This window comes from Apium graveolens, chromosome 10 (assembly GCF_009905375.1).
Source record: "Apium graveolens cultivar Ventura chromosome 10, ASM990537v1, whole genome shotgun sequence".
Classification (NCBI taxonomy): domain Eukaryota; kingdom Viridiplantae; phylum Streptophyta; class Magnoliopsida; order Apiales; family Apiaceae; genus Apium; species Apium graveolens.
In genome coordinates, this window is record NC_133656.1 from 9,256,221 (window position 1) to 9,275,401 (window position 19,181).

Consider the following 19,181-nt stretch of genomic DNA (forward strand, 5'->3'; position numbering starts at 1 on the left):
GGTGGAATTAAGGATAGAACATCGGTAACTTAAAACGAATCCTAGGGGAATGCATAAAGATTGGCATTTCACCCTTGATAGGGATAGTATGAGTTTTGACAGTATGAATTGGAAAGCATTAAGGTAATAATAACCTTTAAGGATCAGTGGAGAAATTTTTCAGAAGTATATAGACAATGGTTCTAGTAATAGTGAATGGTATTTTGATATGCCCTGTATCTAGGGAATACAGGAGGAACGATTGAAGGATAACCTTAGAGGTTTTACAAGGAGAAAGGTAATATTCAAAATTCTCAAGAATAAAAATGTTGATAAAAGAAATATGACGTAATTATAATGGTGCCAAGTGGGGCACGTGTTAAACCACGAGAAAGTATGGATCGAACCAGTAAAGGTCGAAATTGTTCAGGGCAATTAGGACCTAAGACAAAAGATGTTCTAAGTACGATCGAGAGTCAGTCGCGACAGTGATTAACCTCTAAAGACTGAGGCAATAACTTATGGAAAAATGGTGATTTTTTTTTTACTCATCAGATTTTAAGGAAAGCATTTTCACATAAGCTGTGATTGAAATAAGGTAGAAAATTTATTTGGAGGTGGTTAATGTGACATTGACTGTAAGGAAATTTTACTATCAGGAAAGGCCAAAGAGGTGGCCGACACTTTAAAGGTAAGAGGATAATTATAGGCGCTCGTGCGAGAGGAATACAGTGATGATGGTCAAAGCTGTGAAGGTTGTATTATGGTTTGGAAGATTGACATTCCTTCTGATGACTGTGCAATACCCGACCGTAATAGTAGTTGGTAAAGGTTTAATTCACGTAATCGCCATGAACGGGCTATCTATCTTAGGAGGTCCTATCTTGAGATAAGCCAGGACCATGTTTCAAAAAAAAAAAGACTAAACAAACCTTTGAGTTAAGTCTTCTATTGAAGGCATATGATTACGAATGGTATTAACCTGCTATCGTTGCTTTGATTGAAACTCTTCTGCACTTTTATCTGCTTTATGTCATGAAGGTACGTCAGAGTTTGGAGTGTTCTTCATGAATTGTGATTGGTGGTTATGTTAACTCCTTAGGAGAATTAGATACGAGATGTATGGACTCCGTATGGTTAGTTATTAAGATTTCATGGAAAATGAATGACTACAGTGGGTCAGTGGTGGACCATAGTAAGGCAGCAATAATTATGCGAGTAGTGAGCTGATTACAACCATGAGAGTTGTATTGGAATGGGTGTTGAGATTGAGTACCACTAATCGGGTCGTGGTAGTGTATAAGTTATCATTAATAGACTAATTAAGTAGAGTATCTACATAGTGAATTATTATTCTTTCTTATCAATAGAGAGTCGTATTATTATACGAGGAAGGTTGCGGTGCAAGCATAGAATTCAAGTAACGATGATGTCTAGAATGAGATCCCAGATTCGATTTTCGATGTCGAGGGAGTTTCAAAGGTAAGTGTGTATAAGCTCGAGGAAGAGCATGGGTCCATAGAATGATGGACGGGATAGCGAAAATATTTAGGAATGGGAAATACGAGGCTATAATGCTTAATGTTGATTTATATACGTATATGTTTTGTTCTCCTATGATAAACCTCTATAGTTCAGAGGTAGGTTCCAAGCCAGATATTTTGTGGCAGTATATTTTTTTCATATATACAATTCTCTTCAGTTCGTTCTTTTCTCTTCTTTTCATTTCATGTAAGCTGAGAAGAACAACCCTTCCAGAAGGGGAGGTATTGCCGAATGACTATCTATCTGTGTGATAGAAGCCGAGTAGGATACCAGCTATTGTTTAATTGCTTGTCAAGTACTAAAGGCTGGCCACCTTCTGTACTAACTATGCGATATAACAAGTGTTCATGATCATAGTGATCTCTCAACAAATTCCTTTACTTCTATTTGATTGATCAAATTTTGGAAAATAGAAACAACTGAAAAAGGAGTAATAAAGTGGTGGTAGTATGCGGAATGGGAACACATTCGTGATACTAAGGTTGACGTGGTTATTAAAAGGTTATAGAACGCTAACAAGCAAAAGTATAACCAGTATAATATTAGGAACGGAAGGTAGTAGCGATTACGAACTGGAAAAGAATGGGTATTGAGAAGCAGAAGCTCTAATGTTAAAAGCAATAATGAGAGTCTGTGCAATAGACTTGAAACAATTTGGAATGATCACTTAATTCGGATTGAGTTATCTTACGACAATAGATCATAAGTCATTATCGAGATGTCGCCTTATGAGATCATTGAGGGAAGACAATGTCGATCTCCCTTATGTTAGGATGAAGTTGTAGAGCGCAAGATGCTCGGACCCGCAGTAGTCCAAAGGACCAAGGATATGATAGATCTAATCAGAGGACGGCTGGTAGTAGCCCAAGATGGTCATGATAAGTATGTTGATTTGACACGAAAGGATAAAGAGTATGAAATAGGGGACCTAGTAATGTTATAGGTATCCCTTGGAAAGGATTGATGAGGTTCGGAAAGAAAGGAAAGCTAAGTCTACAATTTGTTGGACCCTTGGATATATTAAGACGTTTGGGAAGTTAGCATATGAGCTAGCCCTAACCCCGAACATGTAGCAGGTCGTAACGTGTTTCACGTATCAATGTTAAGGAAGTGTAATTCAGATGCCAGATAAATAGGGGCATATGAGCGCATAGATATGCAACCCGACGTAACCTATATGGAGCAACCAGGAAGGGTTATAGAGTGAAAAGGAACAAGTGCTTAGGAGAAGGATTATCAAACTAGGCAGAGTTTGGTGGTAGAACCACAATGTGGGAAAATTGACTCGAGAGTTAGAAAGTGTAATGCTAAGAAAGTATCCCCATTTGTTTTCTATCTGATTCCGGGACGGAATCCTTTTAAGGAGGGGAGACTGTAATAACCCCAATTTTTGAGAAATTTTGAAACCCTTATGAATAGTGTTTTTGCTGAACGAGAAAACTTTCCATGCCACGCTATGTAGGGGTTCTGTTATTGATCTTATGGGATATTATTAGTACTCTATGTGGTATATAAGTGTATGTAAAGATCGTCAGAATCCAATTCCGAACACTTTGATTTTTCCCGGAAATTCACAAGATACGGAGAGAATTGAGTATAAGGTAACAGGATAAAAAGGATTTAAATTAAAGGATTATAGGAGAGGATCATAAAAGGAATATAATATATTGAGAAAGGTTAAGGGAACCTAAGTAATAAGATCCCGGGTATGATCCCTCAAACGATAAACGAGAACGAAAGTTAAGCGAACCGTATAACAGATCAGCGGTCATTAGGCAAACGATTAGGAAGTTAATCAAAGGGATTAGTGGGAATGATGTCATCCAACCAATAGAAAGAGGACAAGGAAGGGAGGATGACATCATGAGGATGATATAGGCATGACATGGGAAGGAAGGAGGTGTGGTGGCTTTGTAACCACACAAATTCAAGGGCAAAAAGGTAATTGACTAAAGCAAGCACAAAAACCAAGCAACCAAGCAAAGCAAAAATCATTTTCATCAAAAATCAAAAAGCAACCAAGGCTTTGTTCTTGAAGCTCTCGGCTTTTTACTATTCATAAGGCAAGAACAATTCAAAACTCAAGATCCAAGCTTCCTAAATTGGTAAGATAATTCCCTAATCATCTTCATGCTTAGTTAGGACTATATCATGAGTTTAAGCCATTAATTCCTTCTCAATCTTCTTCATTTAATCAAAGAAGAAGACTATGAATAGTGTTTTCAAGTTTTTTAACTTGAAGTTTTCTTGTTTTTCTTGAAGATCCAAGCTTTCCTAAGACTTCTCAAAGCTTCTTAAGGCTTCCTAGCTCATCCCACCACTTCAAGGAAGGTATACCATCTCCAAACCCTAGATCCCTATGTATTATAAGATGATTTTGATTAGTAGGATGATATTGTAGCTTGTTGTTGTGATTTAGAGTTTGGGATTTGGAATGGTAGTAAAATGGAATGGTAAATGTTGTGGTTTTGATAAAAAAACCTTAAGTATGGTTAAATTAAGCTTAGGCATAAGTATAAATGATTAAATTGAATTGGTTGGGGTTGTTATGATGTGATGAGGATGGATGTTGGTTGTATGTTGAATTGGAGTTGATTTGTGGTTGGTATTGAATGGTTTAAAATTTGGGAAATCGCGTAAACATAGCCGTCGTAACGTCCGATTTTCTTTGGACTGTTTTTGTGCATAGAATTAGGACCCGAGAACCCCCTGCTAGATTATGACCACTGCCATGTTTAGATAGCTCATGTTACGAGCTTCGTTTTGATATGTAGTTCGTTCGATTCCGATGCACGATTTAGGAGAAACGACCGTTTCAAGTAACGGCGTTTCGCGAACGAAACTTTTTCCCTCGCCTTACTTTGAAACATAGGTTAAAGACCAAAAAGGGTTAATTAATGTATGAAACATTTATGGTAAGTGTGTTAGGCAGTTGGTAAGACACTCGCGAAGGAATCGCTTTAAAACTCGTAAAGGTTAAATTATTAAAAATGGTGGAGCCGCGGGTACCCGAGTGACTTAAGCAAATCAGTGAGCGCAAAACAAGCGTTAGAGTCTAAGTTAGTTAAAGTATAGATTTACAAGTGATTTTGGTTTAATTCCAACTTACTTGTTGTTTATAGGTTATCAGACTCGTCCCGAGCCTTTCTCACCCCCAAGTCGCTCAGGCAAGTATTCTATCCGTTATACTGTTGTTGTGATGTATATATTTGTATATGCATGATCTTGCGATAAATGCATGTTGGTTATTTAGCAAATTCTTGCGATATATTGTAGCATGTGATATGGTATATATGCATGCCTGTTTCATATTCTTGAAATATATATCTGTTGGTTCAGTTGATAATACCTATGCTAGAGGATAGCGGTAACTTGCATATACCCTTAGTATAGGGACCCAAAGGTGAAAATATTTTCTAAAACCGGGAGTCGAGGATCCCGAGTAGATTTTGTATATATGGATATGGATATATATATATATATATTTATATATATATATGGTCATAGTTTTCAAAACTATTAATCGAATAAGGTTTATTCGATAACTTTAACTTTATTTTATTATTGAATATTATTTCGAATATTATTCGATGGCGTATGACTCCTTTTATTTATTTATTTGAATATTATTTGAATATTCATTCGAGGGCTTATGACTCTTTTATATTATTTATTGAATATTATTTGGATATTCATTCGAGGGCTTATGACTCTTTTATATTATTTATTGAATATTATTTGAATATTCATTCGAGGGCTTATGACTCTTTTATATTATTTATTGAATATTATTTGAATATTCATTTGAAGGCTTATGACTCAGTTTATATTATTTAATGAATATTATTTGAATATTCATTTGAGGATCTATGACTCCGATTATTTGCCGAGGTATATTCTTTATTTTATTAAAGAATAAGGTGTTAATAATCAAACTTATTTTCGACTATTCAAATAAAGATAATACTTTCATATAAGTATATCTTTGGTTATTTAATACTCGTTTCAAGTATAAGTTTTAATACTTCTACTTCAATTATTTTTATAAAGATTATTCTTTATGGGAATATTATTAAATAATAATATTTAGTCATTTTCTAAATATTCTGGGGACTGATTTACTTCATTAAATCAGCTTTACTCCAAACACTCTTTAAAGTGTTTTCGAGTCTTCAAAATGATGTTTAAAGTCAGAGCGGATCCCAAAAATACTCATTTTTATATTTAAGATCTTCCTTTTTAAGGGGATTTAAATACTCGCTCAAAAACTGGGGAATCCGGCTCTGTGGTGTATTTTATATTCGCAACGAGGTTGCAGTTTTGGTAAATGAATTGATTACTTGCCCAATGTTCGGGAAGTAAGCCCATCTAATTGAGTCGGCATAAGCGACAGGCCGGGGTACGGTCTATGAAAGTGTAAGTGGCTGGGTGGCAGTCCATCAACGCGTGAGGGGCCGGGTAACGGTCTAGCGCGAGGTCCTAATGCGGCCAGGGTGATGACCGGTGAGGAATTCATCCATCTACAGTAGAAAAGGTTACGTATTGGTATCTTTGCCTGATCAGCAAGATATCTGGTTTATGCCAAAATTCTTTTCCTTTCCAAAATTCATTGGATGTTTCAAACTCTGTTCATACTTTACATAACAGAGGTTCCAGGAAATGTTTAAGAGATATATATATGTGGATATATATATATCGGGACTAAATAAAGTATGTCATAACTTCATTTCCTTTAATGATATTTTAAAGATGGAATCTATTCAAATCTTGTCTTGTAGTCTCATCTATGTGATGAACTTTTGAAACTGATTATAACTTGAACGGTGGTAGTTCAAGTAGTATTTGGGAAAGATATAAGTGTATTAGGGTATCTTGTAACTTCATCTTTTAAACTTATATCTAGTTAATAATTGTCTTATGAATGACAAAGATTTTCAGAAAAACGTTGAGACAAGGTTAGATATATGAGATCACCTTGCAACGATATATTTTTTTATATATACAGTTATACACTGGGATTTTGTGTATATTATGCATGGAAGAGGACTTCCAATATTTTGAAAAGTATATATGTATATATACTGAATATTTTGCGACTTCATCGCATTAAGAAATCAAACTTGGTTCATTTCTTTTGACCAAGACTTTCGTGAGTACTATGAGAAGGCTCATATACTAGTAAGTATATACTAGTAATTATCTTACACACGATAAAAGATTCTAGTAAGTATCCATTTAGATACTTATATTATTGTTATCACTATATATTATCTTGCGAGCTGTAAGGCTCACTCTTGCTTTATTTCTTCATCACACAACAACAGTTAGGAAAGATGGCCAGACTCCAGCAGACCCAGCGCAAGCGTGTGGGAAGCGTCCCGCGTCTTCCCGTTGATGTTGTAGTTGCTATAGCTGCAGAGGTAGATCTATTGTAGATCAGACCATCTACTTTTGAGAATCAATTATGTATAATTATAACTTGTGGCAGATAATGGCAATTAACTGTAAATTTATCAAGTAATCATTTTGGGTTGTAATAACTTTTAAATTGTGGATTCAAAGACTTGTACTTATTTAAATTTCATCTCTGAGACTATAACGGGTTGTGGTGTGTGTTAGTGTGGGGTCACAGCATAAGGTTATTTATTATTAATTAAGTGAAGTGATATTGTGGAAAGAAAGACCGTGACGACCCGGATCCCCGACCCCGGATCTGGGGGTGTTACAAAAGGGTATGGGACATCTGTCGGCGGCGGGAGTCTTACATCCGAGCGAGAGGTCAGACCAATCCCATTCATCCTGGGCCTTTGAGGAAGATCTACAATTTACGTCTGTAGGTCTTGAAATTAGTTTCATTGGAGTAAGAAAACCATTATCTATAATTTCCGTGTTCGGGAATTTTCCGTTTGAATAGCACATGGTCTTTATTTTCTTCAAAAGAATAAAATCCACTTTAAAAGCCCGGAGGAATCCTGAGTCTACCAATCCTTTGAGTACCCTTAATTTAATATTTAAGAGAAATTTAAATTTCTAATATTTTTAATTTTCTTAGAAAATAAATTAATCAAAAATAAATATTTACATAACATCTAATTTTCAAGAATTTTGAATTTTTTTAAAAATTAAATAAAGTGTAAATTATTATTTAAGAAAAAATTAAATTTAAGAATTTTAAAATTTATGGAAAAATAACTAAATTGAAAATAATTAAATTTGGGGTTAACAAAAATTTGTTAAGAGTTGAATGGCGACCACTGACAATTCTATATGGCGACTACTACTTGTGCGCTGATTTTTCTATTCTATGGCGACTAAGAGTGTACAGAAATATTGCCTTAGAATTATTTCTCCCCGTGGCGATCAGAGTCACAAGAGCTTTGAATTAATGTCTATGGCGACTAAAAGAATGTACAGGAGTAAATGTGCTGCGCCCAGGTGCGAGTTCCGCAAGTGGGCTTCCAGGCGCGCGGCTGTGGCGACTAGGAACTCACCGCGCGTGATGTCACTGCGATGCCTGGCTGTATTCCTTGCGCGTGACCAAGCGCGTGAATGGCAGCCAAAAACAAAAACTCAGACAAACCAATCTTTGCACAACAACGCTGACCCCTTTCTTTAGTTAATTAACAAACAAAATGGCAGCTCCTTGTACCCTGAAAAACAAATACTTCCATTTCTTGTTGCCGAACTGATTCAGGAAATTGCAGCTAATAAACCTTAAAACTGGAAGCCATAAATCGGAAAAAAATAAATAAATTTAAATTAACAATTTTTATTTACTAAAATTTAAGTAGCAAATTAATTTAGTTAAATTCATAAAATAAATTTTTTTAAATTAAGTTCATACCATAAACTTATTTAAATTAAATTTATAAAATAAATTTACTAAATCAAATTTACAAAATAAATTTATGTAAATGAAAAATTAATAAAATAAATTATTTTTAAGGATCCTGATCTGTGTAACAATCAGTCTGCTCTGATACCAATTATTAGGTCACGAATTATCGTAGAAGGGGGGTTGAATACGATAATCACTAAATTAAAAATTCTTTCGAATCTTTAGCAGATTTAGATTTAGTGCTCGGTTAGTGGTTTCGTGTTCTTGAGAGGAATAGTGTTTGGAACGACAAAAACAAAGAACACAAGATATTCGGGGAAATATATATTCATATATAAATCCTCGAGGGTGTTGCTACACTCCGGTAAATAAATTAACCGGCTACAATCTAAGAACAACAAAGTTCCTAGCTACTACAAAGATTTACAAAATAAATCATATACAATGATCTAGCTTTTGTTTGCCTAGGATTTAATTACCGGGTAACGATTATAATGCCCCTATGAATATACAAGAATTAAATTGGGTATCATAACGTTACTCCAGTGAGAAGTTAAACGGATATACAAAAAGTTTGAGCTTCTCTATAAATCAATGCTGCCATTTTCACTTCTCTTTTTGGGAGAGAAGATGAACAGAAAAAAATGAATGGCTATTTTTCTTCTGCTGCTAAGTGTAGACTTTATCCAATAATGTGTGGCTGGGGAGAGAGGAGAGCTCTATGGCGACAACCTTTCTCTGGCGACTAAGTAGTTCTATGGCGACAGGAGAAACAGGATAATTGTATGGCGACAGGCGGAGGATAATCTCTGTGGCGACATGTTTGTTCAAGTACTTGTCAAGGTACTTAAACAAAAAGGTAAAACAACATGTACAACATCTACATGTTTTGATTATCCTTTTAATTTATTTATTTTCTTTTTCTTTTCTTTTTCTTTTTCTTTTTCTTTTCTTTTTTTTTCTCTTTTTTTTAAGTTTAAATTGTAATTAAATTAATTTATAAAATAAACTTAAATATAACTTATATAAATAAACTAATTTAGATTTATAAAATAAACTTATTTAAAGTTTATAATATAAATCAATTTAAGTTTATTAAATAAATTATATTAAAGTCCACTAAATAAATTTATTTAATTTACCAATTAAACTTTGAGCTTCGTCAGTCCCCTGAGCTGTTTAGCTGTATACCCCGCACACCTCTTCTCGTAATTTAACATATAAATGTTCAATCCAAGTACGTTCCTCAACTTAACAATTCTTCTATAAATAATACCCAGATTCCTTTCACGAGCTGTTGACGCCTAGTGCAACTGATCTGGTTCACATACGACAAACCCCGATTCAGGTCTTCGTAATATGGCCTTGATTAAATTGTTAAGCTTACCTCAACTTTATTGCTTCAGACACTGAATGTCGATAAACAAGTGTACTTTCACTGGAATCCTTTCTGGTACTTTAGACAACATCTTCATTAACCTCTGTCTATACCCTGTCTTCAATTCTTCAGATTCTATAATTACTTTTTAGAATTTGAAATCGTCCAACTTCAACCGTTTTTGCGTTTTTAAAACCCGTATTCTCGAAAGGTGAGGTATTATTACCTTATTTTTGTATTAAGTATTTTATAAGAGGCTTTGTTTTGATAATTATCCAAATCTAGTATTAAATTGTATAGTCTTTACAGTTACTTAGCGGCTAAGTAATCTATTTTCAGATCCGATATATAAATGTAATTATGGAATTATTAAATAAATGAAATATGTGATGGTTCTGATAGCTGTGTGTTGTTTTATTATTGATTATGGGTAATTTGTTAGGTATGAAGACTACTTGTATAATTAATTATTGAGATGTATGAATTTATTTTGTTTTTAAAGTGATTTGATCGAATATTTATCTGATAAATACTAAAATTGTTTCTAAAAATATTTTTGTTGCTTTATAATCTTATTTGTTATTTTTAGGAGTTTATAAAATTTGGAAATCAATATTTTATTGATTATTTATCTTTAAATGATTTTCTGATTTCATTTAATTGTAAAATCAGAATTTAATTCCAGAATGCTTTAAAAATTATGAAACTCATATTTTATTAATTTTGGAATATTTCAAATATTTTAAAATTATTCCGGTAATTTTATGGCTTTTATTCACCCGCATGTTTATCCGTTAAATCATAAAATACCGGTATGGTGCGCAAGTTAAAATTTACTTAAAAATTATGAAAATTTTAGATTAGTGGTTTTTAATTATTCTCAATATATTAGAACTATTATGTTAATTTTCGCGAGTTATTTTACTAGTAAGTATGCCCGTTAAATTATTAATTACGGGGTAAAACTCAAGACTGTCAAGATAATAATAACAGATAACCTTTTATTCTTTATCTCTTTACTCTCCCATATCTCACCTCTCTCTCATGTCTCTCTCAATATCTCCTCTCCAGTCTCTCTCGATTCATCTCTCTGAGCTCTCCAATCTCTCGTTATTCTCCCTCATCTCTGTTCTTATTTTTCCCCTTTTCTCCTTCGTTGTTTCTCTTACCCCTATTGATTCTATCACCACGGTTTTGTTCCTTTTCGGTCAGTTTCCGGTGATTTATCCTATTTCTTTTCTCTTGTTGGTCTCGTTTTGGTTCCTGGTATTATATACATACAAACCTGTGTATATATATGTGTTATCATGAGTGTGTTGTGTGTACTCTGTGTGTTGTGTACTGTGTGTGCGTGTGTGAACTTTGTGTGTGCGTGTGTGCAGTGTGTATGGTGGCGCGTGAGGCGTGTGGAAACTGTGCCCTGTGTTGTTCAGTTGTTGTGTTGCGCTTTTCTGGTTACCTTTTCTTTTTCCGGGCGGGAGCTTAGTTTCCGATTATATACAAATATTAATACGGGGCTTTTCATATTTCTGCAGGATTTTTATTTGATTGAAGTTTTGTGAAATAAAGAAATTCGTGTGGAAAAAAAATTAAGTTAATCGGTGAAATTTTGCGTTGGAAATCCAAAAATTAATCGGGTACCCGCAAAATTTTATTGCCGTCGGCGATGTGCCTCGGTGAGCTGACGGCTACGTTTTTAAATTAAATAAATTAGTTCATGGAATTAATTTCGAAATGAAAATGAATAAAAATAATTAATAATTGAATTCGTATTGGTGATGGGGATTGGTTAATTGGATTGTGAATTGGATTGTGTTGCGGTTGTTGTGATTTGACGTCGAATTGTTTCGACGGGTAGGCCGATAAACAAATGAGACGTTGCCCGATTTTCGGGAAATTAATTCCGAAAATACGGGAACGTAACCTATAATTATCGGAGATGTCAAACGGAGATATATAATTATATTATACGAAACCTAATTACGTGGCGTGATAAGATATTTTCTGAATAATCGATTACCCTATTTTTCAAGACGACGAATATATGTACTTTCCGAAAATAAATACCGAACCGAATTTCGAAGATGTGAACCATAATTGCTATGTGTATTTCAATAATATATATAATATATGAATCGGGTTATGAAATCGTATGGGTAGAAGTGATAGTGATATTGTATTAAGCTTAAGCGATTATCTGAATTAGGGTATTTCAACCCTATAGGTCCTAGTCTGAAGACCCGATGATTGACATCGGATTAAGGATAATCTAGTGGTTAGTCGTCGAGCTCAGCAAAGTTTTACACGAAGGACCTGAGTGTTGAGATCGTATCCAGAATAGGGTAGTAATCTGACGATAAAGTCGAACGTTCAATTAGAACCAAAGTCAACCAGTAATGGTGATTAAAGCGTATCAAGGCAAGTATTCCTAACTTCTCTCGTAACATACTGCAATTACTTCATTACTATTCTAAGTTCAGAATAGTTAACTATTTTATATTTCGTTGCAATTACTTTTAATTATGAAAGTTCCTTTCATTATTGTTCCTATATTATCGATTGTTCTCTCGAGCAAATACCTATTCTTCCGGGTTATTTGCGAACCCTGAACTGGGATGTGTTGAAATCAAAATGATTTGACATCAAAATAATCTACGGGCTGGATGGTTACTGTGAGGGCCAGTGATGAGCTGGACCCTATGGGCCGCGGATGGACCGGACCCTTGAGCGATAGTGCATGGGTACCCGAATGGATCTATATAGTGAGATATAAATCTGCACTGTATCCTGGCTGATCAGCAGGATATAGGTGCGAACTAGTGTCCAATCTAATTTATTGTTGATTGCCATTAATGGCATTCTCTCTCGAAAAGTTTTATGATTCCAAAACCGGAAAAAACCCTGATTCGGGAGATGAATCTGGGAATTGCTCGTCACTTTTTATTTATAATTAAGGGCTGGTAACGGCCAATGTTTATTCGCTCAACTACCTCAAATAAATAGAATTGTCTAATTATTTAAAGATTTTGTCTGGAAATTTTCATTTAATATTGATGCTTGTAACTCAATTATATACTTGTTGGGCATTTTTGGCTCACTCTTGTTTTGTAAATTTCTATTTCTTTCAGAAATAAATGAGGATAAAAGTGAATAACTTTGAATAGACAACAGAAGTTAGAAAGATCTCAGCTGCAAGAGGATGAAAATGTTAGAAAAATTAGACAAGGGAATTAGTACAAAGGTATCTAAACTTGTATTTTAGTTGTTGTGAATTGTAGAAGGTTAGATTCTTGTTTCATACCATAACCTATAAACGATCCAGATTTAAGGGGTCATTTGTATATTATTTTAAATTATGTAAAGATTATTTAGTGACACCAAATCTTGACCCCGGATTTGGGCTGTTACACCTAGTCGAGTATTATTATTAAGGGATAATAATATTGCATTAAAACTAATGTGTTTGTTGACTGATGATCACATTTCACTGATCATAGGTATAGTTATACCAAGGTTAGAAACACAGGCACGTGTAAATGTATATGGTATTGGATAGACCCAATAAGAGAATTTACATATTTGATGTGTCATAAGTAATTCTCACAGTAAAAATGATGTAAAGGTCCTTAGACTTAAAATCATTATAATTCTATACGAGAATTAATGTACTTTGATTACATTAAAAGTTACCTTTGACCGGGTAATGATAAAAGTGTATTTTATGTATATTATGAATCGTACAAGAAATGTGAATGATATAAAAATGATTTAACCCTCCCAATTTCAGGAGTGATATTATTGGCCTCTTATGTGAGCTAGATCATGAAATGCGTGGTCGCGCCCAAATGTTGATTTGATATGATAGTCTACTCATTGATCAAGGAAACGTGAGTTAAACTATAATGAGGATGACATATAACATACCTCTAATTTAATCTATAATATTTGGTAAAGAGATTGTATTACATTATACATTATTAGCGAAAGGTTTAACAATTCACCGATTTAATTATCATTAATTGGGTAGCAATGATGTATTACTAGATACCGCTCATTGTTTATGATTTTAAATTAGATTTAAAATTTGTTGCCAGCGTAATAATAACCTATAGGGGTATTCACAATGAATGCTTGAAGAATTATTTAATTTAAATATAATTTAAATTAAATTAAAGTAATTAAGATTATTTATGATATTAATTAAGTATGACCTAATTAATTTGATAAATAATGATATTTGAATTTACTAATATTAATCCTGAAATTTAGTTGTTAAATATTTAAGTGAGACTTAGTTAAAATACAAATAGAAATTTTGAATTAATAATAACTCTTAATTAGTTAAGAGTTATAATTCGTTTTTATACTCTCAAAATAATATCTCTTATGGATGATTTTATGAAAAAACGTTTTTTAAAACCCTGGCCACCAAGAGAGAAGATGGGGAGAGCAAGAAGAAGCAATTTTGTGCTAGTATACATCTGATCCTTGAGTTCAAGCATTTGTGTAGATACCGAAAAAGCGTAGATCATTAGAGCGGGATGCGTAATGATTGAAAAAGATTTGGATCTTCATTAGTCAACCAATTTGTAAAGCTTCTTAAGGTAAACAATCTGATCTAAGAATTAAATATATATTTTTTGCATGCATCCTGCATAGGGTTTCGAAAATTCTGGTCTTTACGAATTTTAATTACAGTTTTCATTGTGTTTTTAGTCTCGAAACTCTTCACTTGGCATGCTTCAAATATAAGGGTTTATCATGTATGGGATAAGAAACCTATGCTTCTAGTATTTAGTAGCATACGTAGTAATAAGGTCGATCAAACCATTTTCGTTCCATGTAAGGGTTGAACCCATTTTTCAGGATATTATCTATTTATGCAAGTTTGTTTCTATCATCTCATCGTTCAATTATTTATGTATGAACATTTGATAAGTGCAAGCCATGAAAGGCCATATATCAAAAGTAAAATACAAGTAGATAAACAAAGTAGCAGTGCATAAAAAGATTGAAGATCCCGAAGGATCACACTCTAGCCCTGAAGAACAGTTAGGGTACAAATCTGAAATGTTTGAGGCCCATAAACAACCACGAATAAATAAGTGTTGAATAAAAGCCATAAGAGGAATTCAAGGCCATGCAAGGCCAAAAGATTACTCCTCAAAAGATTATTCTTCATAATCTGCAGTCTGCCATGCTTGTTGACCTCCTCACATCTTCATCCTCGCTTTTCTCGCCATCAGAACTCCCTGAAGAGGGAGAAAGAACCCTCATTCTGAATCCTCTTTACTTGAATGGGCTCACGAATAGGGGATTCCCCCTAGAACTCTCACGGATTGGCGCTTTCCCCTATAGCTGGAGCGACTCGAGATGGAGTCAGAGTGTTGGAAAGCCACGGCTAGGCCTGAGCCAGGGGCTTGGGCAACCATAGTACTGTCAGATAAGGCCCAATGACTAGGAAAGTCCGTGGTTGAAAAATATCAGGATAGGCACCATAAACCTTGGTAATAACCAACTCTCAACCAAGTGACATGTTCACTGGCCGCATCTCGTCGTCATGATGATCCATTAGTTGGATGGACTCCTCTGTCTAATATTAAAGATTAACCATCATTCCCCACTCCAACTTCTTCTTCTTCTAGAGGCTATCATACTTCTTTTGAATTGATGCAGTGTTATCCTCGGCTACAACGGCTCTCGATTCCCAATCCTTGGAGTCGTACTCAAGCTTGCTCCTCAATTTCTCGAAGGGGATGTTTTAGTTCATCAGGTTCCAGTCTTGAAGGGATAGAGCATTGAAGTGAGCATTAACCTGAAAAGGGTATACATGCATCGAGTGATTAATAAAACTCACTCGAAAGGTCCGACTATGCATAATTCGAAAGAATACAGACCTAATACAAGGCATAGGAGCCCATCATTTCAGCTTCGAGGAGCTTGTCGGGAGTGGTGACCTCAATCAAGTCAAGAGGGGTAATAGAGCACCTAGACCAGTATAGAGCGAACCCCGGACTTTCGATCACAGGGTCCTAGCCACAGATCCCCCAAGCTGGCTTCAAAGGGGTTTTAGAACTCCCATCCGACCCTTTGATCCTCTTCCTTCCCGAAGAAGACTCCCCTAAGAAGGTGAGGACCGTGGGAGGAAGACAGATCGCTTCCTTAGCCTCTTGATTGATATTCTTTTGGTGGGCTTGATCCGCTTCTTAGAAGCCTCAACATCCAAAGCTTCAGCATCTGATACAAAATAAGAAAAATATTGGAATAAGACCAAACTTGTCCAAGGATGTAAAAACAATAAGTAAAATACCCTCTAACAGAAGACCGCTAAGACTAGCCACGACGAGCATTCGCTCAGTCATAATATGTCGAAAATGAGTCTGACCCTTGTCATGAATAAGAGCATCACGAGCATAGATTTCGTTAACATCAAGCTTAAGGATGTGGTCGGGATGGTCCATGATGTTGCAAAAACTAATTCTAAAAAGGTCACCCTAGTCACCATCTTTCATTTCTAGACTAAATAATTTCTTTTCCTGACCAATATATGAATCGCGAAGAGAATGTGAGTTGACAATGTTATCAACCCCAGGTCTATGATTGATTTGAACCCAGCCATCTCTATTCAATGAAGAGTTCATAAGCATAAAGATGCTTCTGAAAATGGTGGTACTCAATGGGATGCCCAACTGAAAACATCTAATTATAAAGACTATAATAACGAACCAAGCATTTGGGTAGAGCTAACAGGGATGAGCTCTAATCTCTACTCGCAAGTTTATTATGAATGGATGGACCAGAAATCTTAGTCCAGTAATAATGGCACTCTTGAAGACAAACAACCATTTCGGATCCCAGTTACAAGTCTGTTCGTTGTCACGATCCATGCAGACTTTGACCCCTTGAGGAAATTCATACAGTTTTTTGATCTGTCTAAACTCGCTTTTATTGAGTTCGCTTATGTGACGAGAAGCGCCGAGATGAACACTAGCTAGAAATTCTTCCGCTCAATATTGGAACATGTTCGTCATGCTCGTAGCAGCCGAACAAGGTTGTAAAAACATAGAAGAATAAATTATCATACCTCGCTGGGACCTCACCTTGGCACAACATGCCATGGTCTTGGTCTGGGAGATGGAAGCGTCATTGTTTAATTAAGACATCTTCGAAATAGGCTTGAAAGGCTTGAAAGAGCTAAAGCTAGAGAGAATTTGAGAAGTTGAGAAGTTGAGAAATGAGATGTGAATGAAAATGAAATCTTCGCCTCTTCTTTTATAAGAAAAAAGGCACCTGCTATGACAAGTTACAACCCGGGATGGTTCGCATTTGCAGGTTGTTTACATGTTAATGCCTATAAACGACTAAAATTGCTCGTTGTTAGTCGGAAATATACACAAAGAACGAATAAATGCTCCGTCAGAGCTGAATTCACCAAGATAGTCCTAAGTTCGCTTAATTAAAGCTAAGATCAATGGATTACTCATAAGCTAATATTAGCAATTTTAATCATTCAAATTAATTAATAAGTTGGAAATTTAATTTATAAATTTCTAAAAAAATGTTCTTGGAAGCTTTTCAGCCGCCAAGGACGTCATCTATCTTACTCATGAAAAGTAGAGTCGGAAGAGTAATATTATTTTTGAGGCTTTTCAGTTTCCAAGCATGTCACCTCACTTACACTCTGAAGAGTAGAATTGGAAGAGTAAGAATATTTTGGAGGCTTTTCAGCTGCCAAGGATGTCACATCACTTACTCTCGGAAGAGTAAGATTATTTTGAAGGTTTTTCAGCCACCAAAGATGTCACCTTGCCTACTCTTGGAAGAGTAGACTCGAAAGAGTATATTTATTTTAAAGGCTTTTTAGCCATCAAGGACATCGCCTCTCCTACTCTCGAAAGATTATGAGAATTTTAAAGACTTTTCAGCCGTAAAGGACGTCGCCTCACCTACTCTCAGAAGAGTAGACTCAAAAGAGTAAATTTATTTTGAAGGTTTTTCAGTCGCCAAGGATGTCGCTTGCTTACACCCGAAAGAGTAGAGCGTCAAAGCCACTACCTTCCGGAAGAGTAGGGCGTCAACGTCACAAAATTCAAGAAAAAAAGATTTGAATTGCAAAAAATAGGTTCGAGGACCCCCGGGAAAGGAGGCTTCAGGGGAACCACTCCAACCGAGTGACCTCAGCTGATGAGGCTCCCTAGAGCTCCCGGGCGAGTAGCCCTAGCTGAATAGACTGCAAGGGAGCCTCTCGGCCAATTAGGTTGTCACCAAAAAAGAATTTGAAATGTTTTAGCTGAGGAGGCCTACACCAAAGCCCTCCAACCCAGTAGGAGGCCAGGGTGAATCCCCTCCGGCTGAGTAGAGTTGGTCGAGTAGGCTCCAGAGAACCTTCTCTCCCACCATCTCTGTCACGGCGACGCCAAAAAAGATTTACCCGGGTAGGCCTTCACAACACCCCAGCCGAGTAGGATGCCATGGTGAAGCCCGCAAGCAGACTAGAATGAGCCGAGTAGGCTCCAGAGGAGTGCTTGGCCCTCTTTCGCGGTCACATAAAAAATCTGAATATTTTAATTTGTTGGAAAAAAGTTAGTCAAATTTTAGCCCCGTTTAGGGCCAATTAGCCTTAAATATGGCCAATTAGTATAATAAAACTTATATGTAACATTTATAAAGGTAATTAGTAAGTTGCGCTTAATATTTAACTCAGATTAAGACCAATTAGTCTTGGCTAGGGCAGATTAGCCTTAATTATGGCCGATTAGCATACTTTAGCTCTAATTTATGCTACGTTAAGCCTAATTAGCGGCTGTTACCAAGGAACCAACCCCGATTAGGGCTAATTAACCTTAATTAGGGTTGAATATTATATATTTCCTTGAAATTAGCCTTTTTTATGGTTAAAAGGTGATCAACGATTGTTTATTAGCCTCAATAAGGGATTAATAGCTTCAAAAGCTATTCAATTACCCTCCTGATGGCCCAAAAGTGTGAAAGGACACTTAAGAAACATAGGTCACTGTGAATGTGTAGGTCACTCCATACTTTGCAATATGACCGAATCCAAGGAGGGATAAAACAACCCCCCGAGTCGCGTTTAGGTCATTAAAACTTCCACAAAAACTCAAGAAGTTTTCCCGAAATTTGGGGGGCAAATGATATGGATGAAAAGTAATATGTAAAGACTTAATTAATGTCAAATTAATTATGTCCTAAAATTGACTGGTCAAAGTCTGTGAACGCCACGATTAAAAATGGTCGTGGCGACCACAGACCAAATTAGGTCATCGCGACCACGGTCCAATATTTTTCCTGATAGTCTAAGTAGACTATGACGGCCACGACTCAAGATAGGTCGTGAAGTCCATGAATCAAAATCAGCTACCTGATAAGGCCCGCCGAGCTAACCTAAAAATGAGGTCTACTGTAAAACCAATAACAACATCC